Source organism: Pteropus alecto, unplaced genomic scaffold (assembly GCF_000325575.1).
Source record: "Pteropus alecto unplaced genomic scaffold, ASM32557v1 scaffold68, whole genome shotgun sequence".
NCBI lineage: Eukaryota > Metazoa > Chordata > Mammalia > Chiroptera > Pteropodidae > Pteropus > Pteropus alecto.
Window position 1 is genome coordinate 5128022 of NW_006441386.1, and position 20485 is coordinate 5148506.

General features: G+C 41.1%; 1 pseudogene; it reads left to right on the forward strand.

Annotated features, from left to right (window-relative positions):
• Positions 1 to 65: 65 nt before the first annotated feature.
• LOC102897545 lies at positions 66 to 9566 on the forward strand (annotated as a pseudogene).
• The last annotated feature ends 10919 nt before the right edge of the window (positions 9567 to 20485 follow it).

A 20485-nucleotide genomic window follows, 5' to 3' on the forward strand; every position in this document is an offset into this window, starting at 1 on the left:
ACGGAGTAGAGTGGAGGCGAGACTTGGGTGTTTTCAAGATTCGGCTCCTCCCATAACCTACCACCATGGCTGAGGAAGGCATTGCTGCTGGAGGGTGTAATGGACATTAATACTGCTTTACAAGAGGTGCTGAAGACCGCCCTCATCCACAATGGCCTAGCACATGGAATTTGCGAAGCTGCCAAAGCCTTAGACAAGCCCAGGCTCATCTGTGTGATGAGCCTATGTATATTAAGTTGGTGGAGGCCCTTTGTGCTGAACACAAAATCAGCCTAATTAAGGTTGATGACAACAAGAAACTAAGGGAATGGGTAGGCCTCTGTAAAACTGACAGAGAGGGAAAACCCTGGACAGTGGTTGGTTGCAGTTGTTTGGTGGATAAGGACTATGGCAAAGTCTCAGGCCACAGATGTCATCGAAGAGTACTTCAAATGCAAGAAACAAACAAAAAAATTTGGTTTTGGTTTTTCATCTCTGGGTTATTTATTTATTTATTTTTGTGGGGGAGAGGCAATAAAATAAGGTTCTTGTTAGTGGACAAAAGATAATCGTTGCAAAATAACTGGAAGCATGCTATTTGTTTTCTCTTTGGTTTGCAAATGTAAGCCTAATCCCAATCTGCAAGTAACTTCAGTATTGGCAATTAAAATAGTGGTTAAAGCAGAGATGTGCTTAACAATAATCTATTGGTGATAGCTAGAGTTTCTTGGGGTGGACATTTATAACGACTATGACTTGGCCCACTCAGAAACTGTAGAAATGGTCTAAGGCTAGGTAAGTATGGGTGTTAAAAAGTTAGAATCTTACAGTTGGATGGGTCAAAGGTACAAAGGTGGGCAGGATTGGATTTAGGCTATGGACACTAGAAGGTACACGCTGTCCAGGAGCACTTATGGACATGCCCATTAGGAAAGCTCAGAGTGTTCATTGTTTTCATTGACCTAGATGTTAGGTACCAAAGCAAGGTCTAAGTCTAAGAATTCAAGGAGAAATGGTGACCTATGTATTTTAAGATTAAGCTGGGTATTGTGGTATGAGAGAAATGTTGAGCCAGGTAGAGACTAATAGAAGTCTTGTAATTTCTGGTAAATCACCAACTACAGTACTTTGAATTTCTCTCCCTTAGTTGGCCAGCCTTGTTAGGGCGTATATTGTGAAGCTGAATTAGACTAGATTTGGTTTTGGGAAAAAAAAATGCACAATGTCGACCTTTGGTGAGAATGTGGTGAAATGGTAAGTGGAAAGTTTAAACCTCACTGTAGGAGCTGCATTATAACACAGCCCCTTAGGGCAATTTGGTAGTGAGTAGTAAAGTTTAAACTTAGTAATTTACTTCTAAGATTATACTAGAAAAAATTTCTCATGAGCACTCAAGACATTTTTTAGCAGACCTGTTAATAACAGCAATAAATTAGAAAAAGTTTAAATGTTCATAAAAAAAGGGAATGTCTAGATAAATTTGGACCTATCCATAAATTACATATTACTGCTAAAACTGTTAAAATGAATTAACTAAATTGACATATGTCAATATGGATAACTGCCAAAACCCAAATGATGAATGAACTAAGAGGAATAGCTACCAAAAACCAAACCGCGAGTAAAAAAGAGTTGCAGAAAGACATATACAGTGTGCATACTTTAATAACATTTATGTACATTTTAAAACATATGAATCAATCCATATACAATTTATGGATAAATATGAAGTGAGAGTTTACCCTCCAAGATATGGTAATGTTTACTTCTGTGGAAAGAGGGATATTATATTAGGGAGGGATACAGATGGGACTTCAAATTTACCTTCTGTTTTGTTTTTTGAACACCTAAAACAATTATGGTAAAAGCCAATATTTGTTCATCATGAGTAGTAGGTGCATTGCCATTTGTTAAGGTGTTCTCTATATTGTCTTAACCTTTATTCTTTATTCTTTCTAAATTAAAAAGAAAATCAAGAAGAAAACTTTTAAAAATAAAGGTGGTTATTTTTAGATGTACTTTTAAAAGATTTGCTTTTAAAGGTTGACAAACGGAGTTAAGTACAAAGAATTCCTCCTATACTCACCAAATTATCTGTTCAGCTGTTTGTTTATCCAAATAAATAATGTGGCTCGAACTTTCTTTTTGAGTATTCAGAACATTGCCTTAAAAACCTTCCTTCTTCTCCCCCAAAATCAATTTACTTCATTAAGCAACAGCTGGGCCTGTGAGAGGAGTCAGAATGGGACACAGGGATGACAAGTTAAGATGTCCTGACAAATTGCTGTTTAATCTCAGTGAGCTCACTCAACTCTTGTTTTTGTGTTGGAAAGGGGTTCCAATAAATTATTCAGGATAAAGTGTCTCTCCTTTCCAAAAAGAACTGTATGTTGGAGTCAGCTGATATACATAATCATATAGACTCATACGAGCAGTATTAGGGCCAGCATCTAATCAGTGCCTTGACTAGGCCTGGGGCAAAAAGCCTACTTTGATGCAATTGATATTCATAATGTAAGAAAATGGGGTTGCATGGAGTAAAATAGGTGAGATAGAGATTTCCACTCAGCACAGAGATACGGATGCACCCAGATCACCTGTGCAGGGTGCAGTGTACCCTACAAGAGCCCAAATTTCTCACCAGCTCCAACCCCCATCCTCAGCTCCCTACATTCCCACCCTTCCATCTTGTATGCCCAAGAGGAATCAGGCCAAGAGAAGAGATTATGGGGGGCAGGGTGGATGTGGTCAATTAACATAGGTCCAAAGAAGAAAGATGTTGCCTGTGTTGGAACTGAACAAAAAATCTGTTTTTTTAAAAAGTCAGTGATCAGGAAGATTTCTCTGCTCTTTGTCTATCCCTACTATTAGCCAACAGTGAGGTCTCGGGGCATTTTCAAACCCTCAGACTCTTACAGAAGATTAAGATGACATGACAGAAGCCCTGTGACATCTCTGGCAGTGGCCTAGGATTTAGGAGACCTGAATTCCAGTCCCAGTTCTGTCACTAACAAGGAAGGCCCTAACCTGGGACATCTCTCTGGGACTCAATCTTTTTGCCAATGATATAGGATGATAATATCCACCCTCTCTCTCTAGTGTGGTTTGAAGATTTTTTAGTCAATGTGTATAATTGGAGGGACTTTAAAAAATGAAGCAAATACAGTGCAATAAGTTTATTTGTTGTTTTAATGAAATGCCAGTTAAACATGCTCTTCTTACTTTAAAAGTCTGGAAAGAAAGTAAAATCAATTACAAGTTTTCTCAAAAAAAAAAAAAAAGACACTTTTAAATATAAGCCATGTGACTATCCAAGCCATAGATCCAAATGCTCTAATCAAAGGAAGAGTTGGGGTGACTTGGGAGGTAAGGCTTGGACAAAAACAAGTTAGATCTTCTTGGCCAGATTTTTGACAAGTTGCAGTCTTCACTAGGTAACCAAAGAAGGCCAAGCTGTTACAACTAAAAACAAAAATGAAACACAACACTCATTTTTAAATAAAATTAATTAATAAATAGAATTAGTAAATAGAATTAAATTAATAAATGAAATTGCTTATAACATGTAACTAGTTGGATTATTATAAAGATGCTCAATAAATATTGATCAAATTAATGAATGTTATATTTCAGGAATGCATACTGATACAGGGAATGATTTCAATGATGGCAAAGGCTGTCAGAACCTCTAATAAAGCACCAGGACTGTTTTTTTCCACCTGACTATTGTCCTTACCAGATCTAAAACCACACAAACTGTGCACTCAAAATACTGTATACAGAGTTTAAATCATTAAATTGGTTGTGTTCCCCACCTCTACCCTCCTCTAGCTTCATGTTTGTATTCTGCCAACAAGATCGGAGACTTCCCCTCTATAGTGGGTTAAATGGTGTCCCCCAAAAAACACATATTCGTGTTTTAATCCCCAGATGATTATTCACACTTAATCCCTAGGTGTGAATAATATCATCCTATATGGCAAAAGAGTGAACGTCACCTGATATGGCAAAGGATATAATTAAGTTAAATATCTAAAGAGGAAGCACTTATCCTGGGTTATCTGGGTGGGCCCTAGAACAATCCCACATATCCTTTAAAAAGCAAGGGAGTTTTGGGACAGACACAGAACAAAAGGAGATCGTGTGACCACTGTTCCAGAGGTTGAAGTGATATGGCCACAAGTCAAGGAACACTTGGAGCCACCAGAAACTGAAAGAGGCAAGAAAAGATGCTCCCATGGAGCCTTTGGAGGGAGTATGGCCATGCTGACACCTTGGTTTCACACTTCCAGCCTCCAGAACTGTGAGAGAATAAATTCCTGTTGTTGAGGGTGCCCAGTGTGTAGCTTTTTTTTATAGCAGCCACTGGAAACTAATGTACCCTCCTTTCACTAACCTACTTCTCCCTATCTGTAGCTTCATGAGAAAGGCCTCAACAATCCAATTACCTGTCTGGGAAGATCACCAGTCTTGTCCAAAGGTCAGGGACTGCTGTCTGGGTGCTCACAGTCCATGGCAGGCCCAGCACGCTGCTCTGACTCATGGGCCTAAATGAATCCTTGCTTCTGCCTCTGCACATGCAGTCCCCACATCTCTGGCTGCCTCTAGACACTGTCTAGCCTGGGAGTCTACACATCAGAGCTCTGCTGCTGCTCTGGGGACTCCAGGTGGTGGCCCATATCCTTTAAAAAGCAAGGGAGTTTTGGGACAGACACAGAACAAAAGGAGATCGTGTGACCACTGTTCCAGAGGTTGAAGTGATATGGCCACAAGTCAAGGAACACTTGGAGCCACCAGAAACTGAAAGAGGCAAGAAAAGATGCTCCCATGGAGCCTTTGGAGGGAGTATGGCCATGCTGACACCTTGGTTTCACACTTCCAGCCTCCAGAACTGTGAGAGAATAAATTCCTGTTGTTGAAGGTGCCCAGTGTGTAGCTATTTGTTATAGCAGCCACTGGAAACTAATGTACCCTCCTTTCACTAACCTACTTCTCCCTATCTGTAGCTTCATGAGAAAGGCCTCAACAATCCAATTACCTGTCTGGGAAGATCACCAGTCTTGTCCAAAGGTCAGGGACTGCTGTCTGGGTGCTCACAGTCCATGGCAGGCCCAGCACGCTGCTCTGACTCATGGGCCTAAATGAATCCTTGCTTCTGCCTCTGCACATGCAGTCCCCACATCTCTGGCTGCCTCTAGACACTGTCTAGCCTGGGAGTCTACACATCAGAGCTCTGCTGCTGCTCTGGGGACTCCAGGTGGTGGCACTCCTGCCATTAAATTCCTGTGGAAGAGACAATTGGCTCTGCCTGGCTGGCCATGTGTCTATCTATCATTCGGCCTGTCCTTTCCTGAACAGAATGTAAAACTCAGGCCTCCCACAAGACTGACACATTTAAGTGCTCCAAGCAGAATACCATGGTGACAGTTATCCCTGAGAATAGATACCTGCAAAAAAAATGATGGCGTGGAGATACCTATAGCCCCCACATGACGAAGACTTGAATCACAATTCCATCCATGGCTAGAGAAATAGCTTAATAAATCCCAAACTGAAGTTTATTTCAGGAATCTGGCAAATGGAGCTGAAGGCTCAGTCTACAGCCCTGAATGACACTGAGCTTGCATGGGTGTCAGCCATCTCCCGAGGAGCAAGCTGAGAATTTGCTGATTTTACAGATACAAGAAACTGAAGTATGAAATATTGCATATTGGGATTGTTTATTTATTCTTTATACCCATCCTTTATCTTGATAATAAAGCATCTTAAAAGAATATAAAAATAACACCAAGGGGAAAAATGGAGGAAAACAATAAATATAAATGAGGGATACAGTGGTCATAGGGTTGAAAATATCAAAACAACCCACATACTTACTATGATAAGCCAATGAATTTCATAAATAATGTGAAAGATGAAGACTAAGCAGTTAAGATCTGTGAGATGAAAAAAATTAATGGAGGAAAGTATTTTTTCTTTATACTGAAGTGAAGTGGCCACTGTGCTGTGTAATGAAGCATATCCTCAACAACTTCTCAATAGTGGACATATCAAGGAGTCTCGTGGGCACTTTCTTTCTCTGATGGTGCATAGAGGCACTTGAGATCTCATCAGGAGTAAATGCAGTTCATAGGGACAACATGGTGACGGAACCACCAAAGTAGAAAGAGAGCAAGTTTCTGGGCCCCTAGACCAGTGCTCATCCCAAGTTGTTAATAAGGCTAGGATGAAGTGAAGCAGGACAAGGAAAATATTTCTTTAAGGACAATGATTTTCTCCAACCAAAGTCTGAGAATGAGATGGCATTAAAGAGATAGCTCAGAAGACTGAGAAAGAATCATTCCAAACTGAAGGAGACAAAAGGGACGTGACAGTCCAATGCAACACATGTTTTTGGCTAGGAAGGGTGTAATTGAGACAATCAGTGAAATTTGAATGTGATCTGGGCATTAATACTAACTTTCTGATTCTAATGCCTGTATTGTGGTTCTGCAGGAAAGCATATATGTTCATAGAAATTACGCACAAGAATATCTAGCAGTAATGGAACAACTTACTCTCATTAGTTAAGGAAAAACATAGTTTTGATTGTACTTTCAACTTTTATGTAAGTTAAAGGATATTTCAAAATTTGAAAATAAATTTTAAAAATTCAGCTCAAAAAAATTGCATGGAATAAATAAATTCAGCCTGCACAGATACAGCCAAAGGAAGTGTCTTTCAGGAGCTGACACAAGTGATGGAAGAGAAGGATCGGGAACACTCGTGTGGGAGAATGGCTGCTCACAGAGGCCCAGTTTTAATCATCTAGAGGAGAAGGAAGGCAGGAAGCTGACGCTATTCTCCATTTTCATAACGAGTCCTGAGTTTAACAAATTTAAAATGGGTCAGGACTGCAAAGGAAGGAGCATTTTATCCCCCAGGCCTCAGGAATTTAGTCAAAGTTAATAATAGACACTCTAGCTCAAAGCTACACAAACAGTTCCAAAGCCAGACATTATGTTCCCAATTCCAAAGCTGTCTATAGCTCTCACTATGGCCTATCTGTCATCTCAGACTGTTCTTTCTTGAGCATTGAGGCCAAAGAAGCAGCTAATGTTGAGACAGAATTTAAAATTGCCTCTAAAATTTGAAAGAAAGAGTCTAGCTAACTCTAGACATCTGATATGTGGAGGGTTGGTGGGATAGGTCCTATGAAGATCAGTTGAATGAAAAAGCCACATGGAAAAGAACTGTAAAATTTGACTCCAGGGCAATGGTATGCTCAGAAGAGAAGGAGATATTCTGAGTAGGATCAGCTGTCTGTCACTTTGACAAGCCAGGTCCCCACTGGCTCTTGCCTCTGCCCTGAGGGAAGGGTTGTTGCAGTGAAAAGGCCAACTTCATTTGGAATCAGGAAGGCTCACCTTCTCCTGACTAAGTCATGAGACCCTTTACACCTACATGCCATTACTTATTCAACAAAGCCATTTCCCTGTGTTAAGATGTAAGAGTGGCATAATTTTAGGTATTTGCTGATTACAGCTGCTAGACATGGGAAAGGACATAAATATGCATCTGTCAAGCTGAGTGTCTCATAATCCAACTATGCACAAGGAAAAGAGAGAAAGAGCCTTTCTAGGACAGATATGTCTGGGTTAAAAGTGGCTGTCTCAGTGACAGACTAATTTCTCCTCTCTTTCCTAATAATGATTCATTACCTGATGTAGAATGTAAGTTGTCTGAGTGTTGCAGGAGCTGAGAGTGGAGAGCAATTTTGTGTTGAAGACAGAGTTTTCCTCTGTTTTTCATGATCTCTGTAGCCTTGCTCATGTTTCATGATGCTCTGCTTGGCTTTCTAGATTAGTTAGCCCTACCAATAATCTGTTAGCCAGATTATTCACAGTGGGTCCTCTGTGAAGTTCCTTCAAAACAACAAAGTGCCATGGATCTGAACAAACAGATCTTGCCATGGGTGTGGAAATATCAAACCTCAACTTCAGTCCTGGCAGCGTTCATGCAGATGCCAGTGGCCATCAGTAGTGGTTCTTAATGTGTTTGTTTCCTGTGGTCAAGTCTCTGAGTCATGAGGTGATGGACCCTCAGCCTGTCCTTTCCTCATTTTTTGGGTCAGCTTGGACCGTGATACAGATGAGCAGATACCTAATTGCTGCAAACCAGCCTCACACTGGTGCCTAGGGCAAGAATCACAGTCAGGAACCCAGTTCAGCTCCACATTCCCAAATACAGTAGCACTCCTGGGCAGGGGCTTGGCTGCAGCGTGAGACACCCCTCCCTGCTCTCCCTGGCTGCTGTAGAAGTCAGGGGCTGGAAGCCTGAGCCCCAAACTCTGAGGATGGACTGAGACAAACTAATGAACGCTCAAATGGAACAAGGGAAAAGAAAGGAGGGCCATTTGTTAGTGCATCATGTAATATATAGCATAATATATAACACCATATAATATTAGGTCTAATATGTATATAATTATGATATATGGATTTTCATTTTACCATCAACTATTCTTTTAAAAAGTGCCCCACAGTAGGCAGTTAGGAACAATCGAACTGATGATTCCTCTGTTTCTCTCTTGATATTACACTGTGATCCTATGAATCCCTCACTTGGAAAAATCAAGGCTGCGTGTGGTTAAGCCAGTTTGGGCTGACTGCTTATAATTGCTGCCTAATCATCGAGATCATTTACACCACAAAAAGGATCACTGGCAACTCATTCAACATGAGACTGAAGCCTGATGTTTGTACCATTTTATCCAACATGTCCTGCAGATCTTGCCTTCTTTTCTTCTCCTCCCTCCCAGAAAAATTGACAGAGACTATGCAGGGCGCTCAGCTCTTGGCTGAGATCCTCCAAGGAAACTACCAGATCTAATTTTTTTTTCTAAGTTTCACCCATTAGGGGGCACAGCCCTGACTACTACTGTAGAAACTCTCTGATGACTCCACAAACAAGATAGCCATGCCGGATGTCACTGCCTAGCAGGTGAAGTTATAGACAGTAAAGTTCCCTGATCTCCTAACCAACCACGTTCCCTGAGCCTCCCTACCGTTGGTCCACCCTCTGAACTCCCCACTTACAGCCACTGGACAGCTTCCTGTCTAAGCTCAAAATTCTTTACAATCTGACCCCAACCTCTCATCTCTCACCATTTTCTGCGTCTTGTCCTTTACTCCAGTAGTATAGAACTAAACTCCATTCCACAAACACACCATTGTTAGGTCTCGTGGCTTTTGCACATGCTGTTCTTTCTGCCTCAAATTCCCTTCCCTTGGAGCAATGTCTATTCAACTTCTATTCAACACTATTCATGCTGCTGGCACACCTCTAATCGCACTGCTATAAATTCATTTCTCGTCTGTTTCTGAGTTTCTAAAACCAGGAGTATAGCTCATGTTTCTGGTTTCTTCAGGAAAGCCCGGCACAATGTCCAGTTCAAATTCAGTCGACTAACACTTTTAAATAAACCAGAATTTGAGGAGTGTGTTTTCAAGTACAAAGGACGTCCTCGCCCAGCTTCCAACGGGGCTGTGGATGGTACCTATCCTGGTGCTTCCAGTCCTGAGACAGCCATATTCAGATTTCGGTGAAGGCCAGTGGGCCCAACTATTTCACTGATCAGTGAATGCTGGATCTACTTTACCCTCCCATGTGTTTAGGAATGAGCTAATTAGTGTGGAGAATTCAAAAGCAAGACCTTGCTTTGAAAGACTTGCATTCCAGGACTCGCATAAGCAAAACAGTAACTGAAAGGTACTTGGCAAATCACTTGAGTTAAAAAAAAAGGTAGGAGCAGTGATTTGAAATTTTCAAGTCCTGATACATCCATGGATTGTGGAATCAATTTGGTGAATCGTAACTAAAATTTTGAAATGAAATAGAATGGAATGGGATTGGGTAAGACAAAATAGGATAGCACAGTATAGTATTGCATGGAATAAACAATATCAGACCTAGTACATCAGAGCTAATAAGTGTATTTATGAGTGTTCTGAGTCATAACGGTGTTTCTTACTATGTGTCATGGTCAAAAACATTTGAAAACCACTGTGTTAGAACTTAGAGATCAGTAGGGAATACAGCAATGACAAAGTTATCCAAAGTGCCTTACATAAGAAATTTGCTCCCAAAAAGAATGGAGAAAAAAGGAAAAAAGAGAGAGCAAAATAGGGAGTTATCTATGATCAAAGGTTAGAAAAGTTCCCTGGTAAATATCTTTTGACAACTCAAGTTAAAAGATATTTTAAGGGTGAGATGCATAATGTTTAATTAGAGGTTGTTTTTGCAAAAACAGGAAAGATGGCAACAGGTATGAAGGGAGAAGAGCTCACAGTCAAAGGAGAGTAAATACTAGGAATTTGCACAAATTTTAGTGAGGACTTTGAATAGTCACAGGGAGCAAATGAGGGTCCAGGTTTCTTCTGTAGGTATCAAGAATGTTCCAAGTCTTCTGTGCCTGTTCATACCTCCCAGAGGTGAGGAATGCCACAATCAGGTTACAAAGACAGAAAGCTAAATTTCATGCCACTCCAGCCAGCCAGATATCCCTCTCTCTTCTTTTGCAGAAGCCATCCAGATGCCACCACATACATCTGCAGAGATGGAAATGGTGCTGTTCCCTGCAACTGCTATCTCTCCATCAGTTATAACCCTGAGGCCACACAGAACAAGTCTGATATGGTATCCCTCTGCATCCTGAGTGCACGCTCTCTGTCCTCTACACCAAGTTTTCTCTTCTTCTGACCTAACAGCCACAAATCTCCCAGATTTTCCTTGGAGGTCATGCCTTCTATTCCCGTTCACCAGCTGGTCACCCTCATCCAAACACACTCCGCTGCATCCATGATTCCTTTACAGCACTCTAGTTATGGGTGGCCGTGCACAGAATCAGAAGCCTCAGCCCCCTTGCTTTAGATTCTATACTTGCATTAAGGCAGTCCGAGGTCCCAGGAATAATTGTAGCTGGTGGCAATCATCAAGTTTGTCTAATTAAGCTCGTAGGAAGTAAGAAATGTATGCACGTCTTGCCCAGCTGTCCCATGGCTTTCAAAGCACGAGTTCTCCTTGCTAATTCAATATAAAGAGTCTATTTCCTCTATGGATCCTAACAACAGAAATGTGATTTCCTGCAGCTTATTCATCATAACCAAGTTGCGCCATAACAAAACAATCCAATGTTCCTGTGGTTATATAATAGTGTTGTTGCTATTTTCACCCAATAAACAGCTTCATGGAACATTCTCTTGGTCTGAATTTTTGAAATTGTGATATTGATTGATCTTCAGCTTTGTATAACAGAAAGAGAAATAGGCATGAGTGAGGCTGCCTGAGCTCAAAGCCTGGCGCTATTGTTTTTCAGCTCTGTGACCGTTACAAGTGACTTGACCTTGACCTCTCAGTGCCTGAGTTTCCTCATCTATAAAGGAGAGACAATAAAAGAAGCCATTGGCTCTTGTGAGGTTTGCATGCAGTAGTACATGTGAAGTGCTCAGCACAGGGCCTGGCACCAGGTAAGTGTCCCATAAGCACAATGACAATTTAGTCTATTATCCACGCTGAAGTATTCTAAGAGTGAAAAGGAACATTATTAAAATTATATTGAGACACAGTATTAAGTGGGACGGAGGGCACACCTGTCAATGTGCATCAGCCATGATGATGATGATGCTGACATTCTTCATACTCGAGCCCTCATTTCCCAGACTACAAAGGAATGATGGTAATATCTGTGTTCTAGGATTATTGAGAGGATTAGTCAGTCTACAGAAATTGGCTGGCACAGAGTAGTCAATCAATAAATAGCAACTTTTTAAATATAATTTTTATGGCTTCTAGCCCAAAGTTCATTTTCTTTATGAGGTACTGCTTCTGACATCATAAATGGGGGTGGGGAATCCTGCATCCCATCGCTTTATATACAAGTATAACCAGTTAATAACTGAAGAGGAAGGAACAGACATGCACTGAGAGTCAATCTGAGTCCTTTCTTGGCTCCAGCTGATGAATATAAATGATTTGAAAATTAAAAAGCCATTAGGTTATTAAAAATAGCTTCTAAGAACAATCTCTCAATAAATTCTTTTCATGCTTAAAAACCCAACTGGAAAAAATATAAATGGTAATACAAGCCATCTGAAAAGTCAATAACCAGATATAATGATCAATTTCTCTGATATTATTGTCTAATTAAGCAATTTTGCTTTAGTCAAGATTGCATTTAACTGAGTCAGTAGAGTCTAAAAGTGATATAGAACCAATTTCTTTGAAGCTAAGGAGGAAAAATAAAGCTTTAGGACAAGGAGGAACAGATTCTGATTTATGTTTTGTGCTCAACTGGTTGACTTTCCAAAGTGTGATTCAAGAGCTAAAAGAAAGCCTGTCAAGTGAGCCAGGGGCTTCAAGAGACAGCAGCATTCTGCAGGCTTGTGTACTTAGGAGATGGGAAATGCTGTCTTCATGGCCTCTCGCCCACAGAAACAAGAGGCTCTGAACGGTTCTCTCTCAGTTCAGTGATTCTCAGGGTTTGAGGAGCTTTTAAAATCCCCACGCCCAAACCCCTCCCAGACCAATCAGTTCAGAATCCCTAGGAGTGAGACAGCAGCCACAGTATTTTTTACAGCTCCCCAGGAGACTGTGGTGTGTACGCAAGGTGGGAGATCAGTGTTCTGGATGTTTCCTAAAACATCTGTAAGCAAGGTGGGGGATCACTATTCTGGATAGTTCCTAAAACATCTGTAAGCACCAGTCAGGTGGTCAAAAAATTCCTTAAGAACAAACCTTTCCAGTGCCCTAAAGAGCAAATTCAGTGAGCAGATTCTCCCCGTAGCTCACCAACACCCTTGAGGGTCCTGAGTGGAGGGCGGCGATCCACTCTGCCGCATGAAAACTGCAGCGTGAAAGATGGATATTCCTTTTGTTGAAAGCAAAACTTATCTGGGCAAGTGTGATGGTTAATTTTATGCATCAACTAGACTGGGTCACTGAGTTCAAAGATATTTGGTCAAACATTATTCTGAATGTTTCTATGAGGATATTTTAGATGAGATTAATTTTGGAATCAGTAGACTAAGTAAGTAGATTGTCTTCCTTACTGTTGGTGGGCCTCATCCAATCAGTTGAAGACCCACATAGAACAAAAGGCTGACCCTCCCCCAGAAAAAGAGAATTCTTTCTGCCTGACTGCCTTTGAGCTAGGATATCGGTTTTCCTACTTTTGGACTTGAACTGAAATATCAGTTCTTCTTGGGTCTCAAGTCTGCCAGCCTTCAGACTGGAACTACACCATCATCTCTCCTGAGGCTCCAACTTACCTACTACCTTTAACATCTTAGGACTTGTCAGTCTCCATAATCTCTTCAGCCAATCTCCTATAATAAATCCCTTTCTATATTCATGTATACATCCTATTGGTTCTGTTTTCCTGGAAAACTCTGCCTAATACAGTGAGTCTGCTTTTTACTGCTGTTCCCCAACTACTCACCTGTCTAGAAACTACAGCCTGCCCCTGAACCAGTGGAATACCTGGCAATAAAGGTGTGAAAAGCAGCTTCCAAGGTTGCCCCCGATGATCCCCAACTCCTAGTGTTCACACCCTTGTGTAGTCCCCTCCCACACTGTAGCAGTGTTGGTCTGCGTGACCGATAGCATAGGGCAGACTGAACAGTGTGTCACTTCCTAGGCCAAGTTCTACAAGGCATTGTGGCTTCAGCCTTGCTCTCCCTTGGATTAGTCACTCTGGAAGAAGCCAGCTACCATGTTGCAAGGACCCTCAAGCAGCCCTATGGAGAGATGCATAAGTCTAGGAGTCAAGGCCTATCACCAACGGACAGCAAGGAGTTGAGGTCTCCTTTAATAACTATGTGAGTACATTTAGAAGCAGATCCTCTGCCCCAGTTAAGCTTTCAGATGATCGCAGCTAATGGCATTGATCCCTACCCTGTTCTCCATGCTTACCTCCCACGGCAGCGAATCATGTCACTTCTCTCTGAACAAGATGCCATGAGTCTGTCCATTTCTGGGCACTTCTTCAGTCTCCTCCTAGTTCATGCCACTGCTGTGTCTCATTGATCTACTTCAATAATCTCCTGCCTTGTCTCTCTGTTTCTGCTCTATGTTCCTTCCAGTTGTTCTCCAAACAGTACCCAGAGAGAATTTTCTAAAACAGAGGTTATATCAAAGACTTCCAAACTTTTTCAGTTCCTGTCACTCTTAGTGACTCAGCAACTTTTTTAATAGCACCCCTAGTCCAAAAGGAATACCTAACATTCTGGTTTGTTAGGGTCAGACAACTTAATAAGTATTTATATCCTAACAATTAAGTAACCATGTGAAACAATATAATACATATAAATTGAAAGAAAAAAATAGTATTTTTGTATCATTCTTAAATAACCACAATTGTGTGTGCACCTGTTGGGCACTGCATAACTCCTAAGACCTTGGAATCAGATTAGACACTGCCATCCTCATCTCCTGTTCCATGTCGATTGTGGCTTTTATCACAGCAACTGCCATTCCTAATGATAAGATTGCATGGGTTTTTCTTGGGTCTAATCATGCTACTCAATTCTGCAGCAAATGATATTGACATAATCAAAGCTGAGAAGACTTTTCTATGATTTCAAAAGAAAAATGTAAGTATTATAAACTTACAAATGATAATGTGATGCAGGGGGAGGGGAAGGAAAGAACAGAAGTACGAACTATCTACATTTATAGGTTAAAAATTAGTTATAGAGTATTTCATCCATGGTTATGACAGGAGCCAGTAGAACTGAACATTGAAAGTTAGTTAAGTCTGCAGTGTGAGTCTTAGGATGGATGTGGGAAAGACTTACTTTTTGTTTCTGTACACTCTCTTTTATATCCTTCCAATCCACTTTTTTTAATCACATGAATATTATTATAAGGAAAACAAAATCATATATTTCCTTCCACATGGATTTTAATATCCCTTCTACAAACCGCCTTTCCATCCAACTTCCCTCCTGACAAAGCAATTTAGTGACTTTTTATGTATGTGTCAGGCATGGTGTTTGACTCATAAGGTTTTGCTAATGTCCTGTGTCAGTTTGTTGGTGCCATTTCTTATATGGTTCCTTTATACAAGACTCTACGAATGTGACTACTAACTCCTCTATCTAACTCCTTAGCTTCTAGAAGACAAAGAGTATGTCTTAAGTCTTATTAAAATGAGTCCTCTCTCTGTGCCCATGTTAGGGCCACCTACAGAAGATATTCTATAAATAGTTGTTTTCTGACCCCAAGTCCATTTGTCTACCAAAAGAGAAACTGAGTATTAGCCTCAAGGGAACGCAGCATTTACTTGTCTTCTCCACTGGACTCTATTCTCCTTGAGGGCAGTCCTTAATTTTTATTCATTCTCAAGTTTTTAGAGATTGCTACTCAAAATACATACAAAAATACATACAAAAACTACTCAGTACCTGAGTGTGAAATGAGTAAATAAATGAATGAGTGAATTCAGAAAGTTGGAGGGAATGTCATCTAGAATCAAAACTCCTTGCTGCTTACTGAAGAAATTACCCAGCAGTGCTCGCTCCTTCAAATTCTGTTGTTGTTAACCTTTGACATTAAACAGTGAACTCTTTTGTCTTTATCTACCATGTGTTCAAAACCTATAGTATTTAAAAGAACCTATGTTAGAGACCACTGTACATTTATCAAATGTCCTCATTTGGATCTGAATTTGTCTGAAAAAGAAGAAAGAGTTCTAGATTTCTTTTCTTTTTTCTTTTTTTTAATTTTCATTTTTATTTTAATTCACCTTAGTAACAACATCCAAAATTTCATCTAGGAGGTGGTCAGATTCTCTCTCTCTCTCTCTCTCTCTCTCTCTCACTCCACCACCCCCGACACATACACACAGGACATCCATTGAAAGTCCCGAAGATCTTTAAGACGTTATGAAAAATTTCCTTCGTGTGACATATCTTCAAGGTCTTCTCTGAGATGACCCTGAACCCTTGAAATACTTCAGGCTGAAAGCTATTACCTGTGCTGAGTGCAACACTGTCTATCTCTTAAAGGCCCTTTGACTTTCCAAGAAGTAGTATTCTATGTAGCCTTTGGAGCTAAGAAAACCTCCAATTACTAGGAAACGTTATTAGGATGTGACAATGAAAATATACTAGCAACTTCTACCATATTATCCCAAATATATTTCTTTGCAGACCCGGGGCTTGCAACAACACCCCATTTTATACCTGTTGGATATTGTTCTTTTATAACCTCAGCAAAAGGGCTGGTAGGAAGGTCACTGACTGCCACCATTTATCAAACATCTATCTTTGTCAGACACTGTACTACATATATAAAGAATCTAAGACAATGGAAACACAGTAAATGTCACTTAAGAACCAGGAATTTCTCCCTTGGTAATCCCTCTATGGATAGGCAGCAGAACCCATCATTACTGTTGACTGGCTGCTGGCTCTTTGGTCGCTCTGTCCACCTCCTTGTCTTCCATACCAAAAGAATCTAGGTGTCCAGTGTCCAACATCTGTTCATAATCTGGGCTGGAAGGCAAGATTGGGGTGTGGAAAGGAGATAGCCTCCCTAAGTGAGGCAAATAAACATGTGTGACTTTGGAAGAATGATTAATCAGGTTCAGCCATCCTCCACTATAGATTGAAGCAATAAAATCCAATTTCTACAGAGTCCATGTGCAATGAGGGAGCAGGTGTGGGAGTCCTCCCTTTAGTTAACTTGTTCCCAGGCTGCCTCCTCCACATATATGGACCCGTACACCTACAGTGACCACAACTTAAACAGTAGATAAGACTCTGCATGTCCCACAGCCCTATGCTTTCCCCCCATCTTTCTTCTCTCCCCAGATTTCACATTTTTTCATCTGCCATGGTGTCATTTTTTTCTACTCTGCTTGGTAAATAGAAGATAATGTTTCCATCCTGGGAGGAAGGGAGAGGGAGAGAAGAACCTGAGAGGCGAGGTCTCTTCTGGTCAGGTCTCCAGGTTGAATATCTGTTAAAAATAATAATAATAATAATAAATACTCAATCAGATGACTTGTCCTATAAAGTTTCCTCCTTTGCCAACATATCCTTGGATAAAGACAATCTGGATAGATGGTGGGTAGAGAAATCATACCCCAAACATACGAATATTCTGTTGTTATCATCATTGCAGTGGGCTTTACATGCATTATTTAATTTAATCCACAAACTAGCTGCATTATCATCCCTATTTCACAGGTGAAAAAAATATACTCAGAGTTTGCTGGATCATTCTACTGTCGATTATGTTGACTATGTTTCCCATAACCCCCTTCCCATCTCTGAGTTGGAGGCAACCACAAGAAGAAGTTATGCAAGGTTTGATGGGACAAAAGCAAAGTGAAACAGGGACCATTGCTGTCTGAAGGATTTCAGAGTCAGATTTGGTGACAGAGAGAAACAGAAATGCCCAGCAGATTCTAGCTTATTCTTCCTATCTTTCATTCCACATCTAGCTCTTCTTCCCAAATGCTGACTCTGCTGACCAACAGTGACTGAGCCTGCCTACCACCAGCTGTTTGCCCACAGATTCTCAGAGGTAGTGTCTTCCAATAGACATGAGGTCCCTTTTGCTCATATGGTCCCATTTCAGCAGCTGGATATGCCTGACCTCCTCAGCACCAGGGCTTTAAAAGGCTAGTTAGTGATTTCTCAGATCCTACAACTCCTCTTCTGAATTTAAAGGTTAATTCCTATGATATATTTCTTATTCCAAATATACCTAGTTCTGCTTCCTAGACTGAACTCCAACCAATAAAGAGAGATTAAATAATATCCAAAGGCCATCCTAAGAGGCAGCAGAGCCAGATGTCAGGTAGGTATGAAATCAGTGGTTAGTGCTGAGGGTGGAATCGCAAGTGCAAAACTCATCCAGCCCAAGCACTGGCCCCGAGGGAGCCCCTGGGGCTCCAAACATGTTGCTCAAGTTCATGACTAGCTTCAGCAAGAGCACTCTTGGTCCCAGAATGTCTCATCCAGTGGTGGCATCTGGTGTCCAGAGACAGAAGGTGAAACCCTAAGTTTTTTGGACACTCATCCTGTCCATGAGAAGACCCCATCAATGTCCAGGTAACAAGAGACATCCTTCCTCTCACTTTCTTTCCAAGAATGAGGACAGATCAGCTATCAGAATTCAGCCAAGCAGGGACACTACCTCCATTTGGAACTGAAATATGAGGCACAGGAGGTGGACTTCAAGAATAAGAAGCAGTTAAACACCAGATCCGCTTTCCAAATCCCACCTGGGGGCCAGGCTGTGGCTACTAGGTACCTGCCTGCCCTGATGAAGCTTATCTCAGGAACCAAGGAGACTTTAGGAGGAAGCTTTAGTGACTCTCTCAGGAAGAGGGTACCTAGGGAAGGATGAGGAGGGAGGCATGATACCCTTGGATTTTCCAAAAAGAGCATACTGAGCAGCACGGCACCATAACTGAGAGCTCAGATCCCAGAGACGAACAGATCAGGGGAAAATAAGACACTTGTTACTCATGGCACCCAAACCCTCTGTGCATGAGAAGTGAAGGACTCCAGGCTTGCTGTAGAAGATATTGGACCACGAAGTGGCAGCAAAGCATCTGTACTAGAAAGTCTGAGCAAACTGTCTGGCCTTGCAAATGAAATCTTTGATACTGATGTCTTCCTTGCCCATCCCCGTCTAGAAACCAACCACCCCTCACATCCACTCGTTCGCCTCTATTCACTCAGAATCAACTCAATCTAGTTTGTCACCATGCTCTCAGGCTTAAAACCCTAGTTAGACCACTTCCTTTTTGAGACTGTTTCTTCCTCTATAAAATGAGGATAAAAGTAGTATCTGTCTCAGAGCTGATCTGATTTAATGGTGTAAATGTCTAAGAATATACAGGGCTCAGTATAAAGGTTTCATAGATGTTAGCTCTTATTAAGTACTTACTGTTTTCCAGGCATAGCTGCAACAAGCATAATCCTTGATCCCATCAAGGGCTGGTGGGGACTCTGTTATGCACAGCAGCGCCCCAGCATAAAGGCCACATAACAAGCCTAGCCAACAAGCTGATCCTTACAGACAGGCACATTTGGATTCTGTTACGAGTAAAATTTTGTCTCTCTTCCTCTCAAAAAGTATGCTGAATTCTTAACTACCAGCACCTCAGAATGTGACATTTTGGGGGGAATAGGCTCTTTACGAAGTTGCCCAACTTAAAGTAAGGTCATTAGAGTGGGTCCTAATCCTGTACGACTGGTGTCCTTATCAAAAAAATAAATTTGGACACAGAGACAGACACACACAGAGGGAAGACAATGCGAAGACACAGAAGAGATGACCATGTGACTGCAGGGTTGCAGCTACAAGCCGCGGAACACTAGGGATTGTGACAAAAGCTAGAAGCTAGAAGCAAGGCTTCCCTAGAACCTTCAGAGAGAGCGTGGCCATGCTAACACCTTGATTTTGAACTTCTAGCCTTCCGAACTGTAAAACAATACATTTCTGTTCTTTCAAGCCACCCAATTTTTGGTACTTTGCAATGGCAACCCTAGGGAACTAATATAGACTATGGCCTTGACCCCTGACCAGAGCTGTCTGGACTCTGGGGCTGTGGGGAACTTACCTCCCACTTGTCATGGGGATGGGGAAGCAGGATTCAATCATCAAAGAAAACAAGAAGAAAATGAAAACATAGAAAAAACAATACATAGAGAAAGCTGATCCTGGTTGCTATTTGATTCTCTGCTAGGTCTCTTCTTAAGGTCTGAGTGAATTCCTTCCTGAAACTCTGAAAGTACCTATGTGTCCTTGTAATAAATTTTCCTTTAGGTTGTAATGTAGCTCAAGTGAGTTCTTACTATTTGTAACCAAAGAAACATAAAAAATGCAACAGCAAACACACACACACACACACACACACACACACACACACACAGTACACAATGGTCACTGTGGTTCAATATTATAAGTGCCACCTCTAAGACCTGGCAGAGTGTGAGCACCAGGGATGTAGAGTGGACAGGGGCTCCCCCACATGACAGTAGAAGGAGGCTTCCCATTGAAATGGCCATTCTCCTGGACTTTACGGGATGCCTGGAAGTTGACCAGCAGAAGAAGCATTTCAGGTAGCAGAGACCATGTTGTTTTTTCTTGTGTTTCTGCAAGATTAACACCAAGCTGATTGATATTGGGAAGATTTTTATTATTCTTGAGCTGAAAAACAATCAACCTGAAAACAAAACCACTGCCTAGTTGCCATGTTCAATTCAGCCAGACTTTGAGAGACTGAGTTGTCCCACCAATGTGCTGTATACTTGAAACTAATTTAAATAAATAAAATTTTAAAAGATAAATAGGTGAAAAAAAGCTTAGAAGTTGTCACTCCTGTCACTTGATCTAATTGATATTTATTAAATACACCATTCAACAACAGCAGATTCTTCTTGAACACCCAGAAAACGTGTACCATTATAGGCTATATTCTAGATCATAAAACAAACCTCAACCA